This window comes from Coffea eugenioides, chromosome 4 (assembly GCF_003713205.1).
Source record: "Coffea eugenioides isolate CCC68of chromosome 4, Ceug_1.0, whole genome shotgun sequence".
Classification (NCBI taxonomy): Eukaryota; Viridiplantae; Streptophyta; class Magnoliopsida; order Gentianales; family Rubiaceae; genus Coffea; species Coffea eugenioides.
The window spans coordinates 16,382,080-16,387,143 of record NC_040038.1 but is presented as its reverse complement, the minus strand read 5'-3'; the positions used below and the strand labels follow the sequence as shown (position 1 = coordinate 16,387,143).

The 5,064-nt window shown below is 32.2% G+C and overlaps 1 non-coding gene across 1 annotated transcript; it reads right to left on the bottom strand.

Moving 5' to 3' along the window:
- Nucleotides 1-3,798: 3,798 nt before the first annotated feature.
- On the bottom strand, nt 3,799-3,906 carry LOC113769703. The gene has a single exon (XR_003468250.1). It is a non-coding gene; the product is annotated as a small nucleolar RNA R71 (small nucleolar RNA).
- Between the last annotated feature and the right edge of the window lie 1,158 nt (nt 3,907-5,064).

Here is a 5,064-nt window from a genome sequence, read left to right as displayed (position 1 = left end):
CCATATTTTTCCTATATGTATATCCCTTGCCTCTATGTGTGAAAACATGACTCTAGACTTGCATTCCATTTAAGAATTAGAACTAGGTTAGCACATTTTGCTTGATTAGATTAGGGAAATTACCCCTCGAATATGGGATATGGACAAGTATGGCTTTCTAGTCTTAGCATGCTCGTATTCCCTCTATTAAAGGGAAAATTAAAGTCACGAATAGGAGTTCCCCACACCCATTATGATGCATTCCCTTAGGTCATTTGTATATTATTATTTTCCTTTCTTTCTTTTCTTCGAATCTCATCTTTTGCAAATTTCGTGACCTCTTCAAAGAGTCACTTTTTGGATATTGTAATTAATGCGATTAGCGCCAATCGAGTTTTGAAGAGGCATATTGACCCTTCCGATAACCACTAGGTTTAGGTTTGCATCCATATAGTGACATCCAAATATGATAAATTTTTAGGTTAAAAAATAAGAAAATTTTTGACTAAATCACGCAACTAGCCTTGATTAGGTTGAAAGGGTGCCTTAGATTTTATCCTTGTCTTCCCTTTCTTCAAATGTGACTCCTAACCCTTTTCTCTTGATTTTCGAAAACTTGGAATCGTTTAAAAAGAGTTTTTTTTACTTTTTTCTTTAAAAAATCATTTTAGGTGACTTGGTACACCTTAACTCAATATCAAGTGGCGACTCCTATTTTTATTAAAACCCTTTTTAAACTATTATTGTTGGGTCAAAATCGTCGCACTTTAAGTCCCATTTAGGCCCATTCTCTTTATTTATTTTCTAAAAAAAATCAAAAACTCCTTTTTACTCAAAATAAATCAAAAATTAATCAAAAATCCATTTTCCTAAACATATTTATTTTTCATTTAAAAATAGGGCGCGACACATGTGATAGTATTCAAATGGTCCAAAAGAATGCAAACATAGAACGCAAATTGAGGGTTGAGGTTTTTGGATAAAAAAGTCCACTCGACACTTTCATTGCAAGTGATAGTGTTCAAATGGTTTTAAAATGTGCAAATAAGTCATGAACACACTTAAATACTTAAATTCACTTCATTTTCATGCAAATGACTACCTTAATCTTATATCAAGAAATTAAGCATTGTAAACTCAAAAATCAAGGTTAAGGTTCCTTTTTCACATTGGTTTCCACTCCTTATGAACAATTGTTTATTTAACGTTGCGTCTCCTACAAACCAATAAACACATTAAATCAAAAATCAAACCAAACAACAAAAAGTACACTAAAAGCAAACTAAAACTAAAGGAATCATAGGGTTACCTCCCAACAAGCGCTTTGTTTATAGTTGTTGAACTCGACTTTTTGGTTGATTAGATGAGTCTCCTAAAATGTAGACTACTCCTTTAGGAACCCTTTCTTCGACCAAATAAAATTTCAACTTTTGATCATTCACTTTGAATATGGTGCCATTTTCACCTTTAATTTTCACCATTCTACAAGGAAAGACTCGAACTACTTCAAATAGACCATAATATCTAGATTCACCTGCTTGTTCAAGAATAATTTAAGCCATAAATTATACAATAACACCTTTTGACCATCCTCAAAGTGCTTGGGAGGATATGTTTGTCATGTAAAAAATTCACTTTTTCCTTGTAAATCTTGACATTTTCATACAAAGTTAAGCGCAACTCCTCCAATCCACTAAATTTGAGTAATCTCTTTTCACCTGCAAGTTTAAAATTGAGATTAATAGCCTTAATGGTCCAATAAGTTTTATACTCTATTTTTACATGTAAATAACATATTTTTTTATAAACAAGTCTATATAGTGACATTGCCAATGGTGTTTTAAATGTTATCCTATACGCCCACAAAGTATCATCTAACTTTTTTGATCAATCTTTTCTTGATTTATTCATAGTTTTTTCCAAAATAAGGTTAATCTTTCGATTCGCCAACTCAATTTGCGCATTGGCTTGAGAATGATAAGAAAGTGATATTTTATGTCTGCATCCATATTTAACCAACAAAGTGTCACATGGTTTATTATAAAAATATTTACTTTCGTCGCTTAAATAGCTTTTGGGATATCAAACCTACAAAATATGTTTCTTTTAAGGAATTCAAACACAATTTTAGCATCGTTAGTAGGTGAAACAATGGCCTCCACTTATTTAGAAACATAATCAACTGTAAAAGAATGTACTAATTATTAAAAGAATTAGAAATGGTCCCATGAACTTTATGCCCCAAATATCAAATAATTCAACCTCCATGTATGTAGTTAAAGACATTTCATTATTCCTAAAATTATTGCCGATTCTTTGACATTGATCACAACTTGACAAAATTTCTAGCATATTGGTACATGGTAGGCCAATAAAAATTTGATTGCCATACCTTTACTACGATTTTAGTTGTGCTAAAATGTTCTCCTGTCTCAAAGTTATGACAATGCATTAAATTACTATGTAACTCTTCTTCCGGAACACATCTTCTAATTATACCATCTGCACAATATTTTATAGAAAAATGGTTCCTCCCAAAAATAATATTTGGCATCATGTATGAATTTCTTCCTTTGGTGAAAAGTCAAATTACATGGTATCACCTCTCTAATCAAGTAATTAACCAAGTCGACATACCAAGGTGATTTTTGAATCGCCAATAAAAACTCATCCAAAAATTCTTCTTTAATAGGAATTTGATACTCTTGTGGCATACTCTCGAATTGGGAAAGATGATCCGCTACAAGATTTTTAGATTCCTTCTTATCTTTGATCTCCAAATTAAATTACTGGAATAATAAAATTCATCTAATTAGTCGAGACTTTACATCTTTCTTGTTCAAAAGATATTTGATTGTCACATGATCGGTGTAAACAATAACTTTAGATCCCACTAGCTAAGATCTAAATTCCTTCTCTGTTGTTGCATAATTAATTTTAGTTTCATCTAGAATTTTGTTTGCATAATAAATGACATGCAACTTTCTATTACATCATTTACCCCTAATAATTACTATAGTATGTGGTATAATTCTCGTCAACACATTCTGGGCCACTATAATATATGATATAAATAATAGAGAAGGTTTAAAATTAGAGTGCAGGTATAATCCTCATCAAGTTTTTGGCGCCGTTATTGGAGAACCACGGCAATATTATGGCTAAAACAATGTTTATTACTGTAGACATTGTGGTATATTGTGAATATCTTTTAGTTAGTGAATAGAGTAACTTTTATTTTATCTAGTTTGTTTAATTTATAGTTAACTTCTCTTATTTGTGATCCTAGTTGTGCATGCACTGAACTCTTCGTGGAACGGTTTTATTGGTTTCCGAAATTGAAAGAATTCTAAGGAGATGAAGAAGGCAAACACTGCAAGATATCGTGAAAAACCAAGAAGGAAAAGAAATTTTCATTGAACTTCCTCCAATTGATACAATGACGGACGAAAGGAATAGATAATTTTTAAGGGACTTTGCATTACCCGAAGGGAATGAACTACAAATGAGCATTGCAAGATCTATGGTAAATACTAATAATTTTGAATTTAAACCTGCACTAATTTGAATGATGCAATAATCTCAATTTGGAGATAATGCTACTGAAGATCCTAATTCCCATTTCTCTACCTTTTTGAAAATATGTGATACAATTAAATTTAAAGGAGTTAGTGATGATACAATTAGCTTTAGATTGTTTCCTTTTTTTTAAAGGACAAGGCCAAAGTTTGATTATAATCACACTCTTAATATTTTCATATCTTGGGTCGATTTGTCCAAGACATTTCTAAATAAATTTTTTTACCAGGCAAAACTGTTAAACTCTGTATGGGTATAACTAGATTTTTTTCAACAGGACAGAGAGTCTTTATATAAAACTTAGGAGCGTTTTCGGGAATTTTTATATAAATATCCACATCATGGTTTGTTTGATTGGCTCGTGGTTTAAACGTTTTACAACAGATTCATATATACGACCAAGATTCATAGGGATACAGCGGCTAAAGATGCATTGCTGGGTAAGTTGGCTGAGGAGGCTCAACATTTGATTGAGAAGATGGCTGCAAATAATTATCAATGGATCAATGAGCGTAGTAACACGAGAAGACAGGCATGTGTGTTTGAACTTGATAGTTTAAGCATGTTGAATGCCAAAATGGATAATGTAGTAAAAATGTTTGATCAGCAAATTAGGGCTAGTTCAAGTCAAGAGATAGTTGTTGCTTTATGTAATTTATGTGATGGTGAATATGATGATTCTAATTGTTCTAGTGTAGAGCAGGTACAATACCTAAATAACTACAACCGGCAACCTTAAAACAACCCATACTCCAATACCTACAATCTAAGATGGTGAAATTATCCAAATTTTGGGTGGAAGGAACAAGGGAACCAACCAAGGGCTGCTAATCCACTTGATTTTCAACTTAGACAACCACCAATGGAGAGTAAACCGTCATGAAAATTGGCAATCGAGAAGTTAGCGAATGTATAATGACAAGATTGAAAAACTAGCTAATGCCAATATGCAAAAGTTTGAAAGAATCAAGCGGAGAATTGACCAAATTACCAATATGTATAGAAATGTAGAGATTCAATTTGGTCAAATAGCCAGTGTAATAAACAATAGGAATCAAGGGGAGTTACCGAACAAAACTGAGGTAAATCCAAGAGAGCATATGAAGGTTATAACTCTCCATAATAGTAAGTAATTAAGTGAACCTCAAAGAGCTAAAATGGAGATAGAAAATGAAAATGTGTTTGAACAAGAAAAAGCAAAGAAAAATAGAGAGGAGAGGGAGGTAGAAAAAGGGAAGGAAGCTGTAGAAATGAATGAACCATCAATTTCGTAGCACTTACTTATCCCTCCACCGGTTCCATTTTCACATAGATTGAAACCATCATGAGTTGACAAAGAATTTGAGAAGTTCGTTAACATTTTTAAGTAATTACATATTAACATTCTATTTGTTGATACTATTTTGCAGATTCCCTCTTATGCAAAGTTTCTCAAGGAAATAATGATCAAAAAGAGGAAATTGAAGGATTGTGAGACTATTGCATTAACTGAGGAATGTAGTGCCA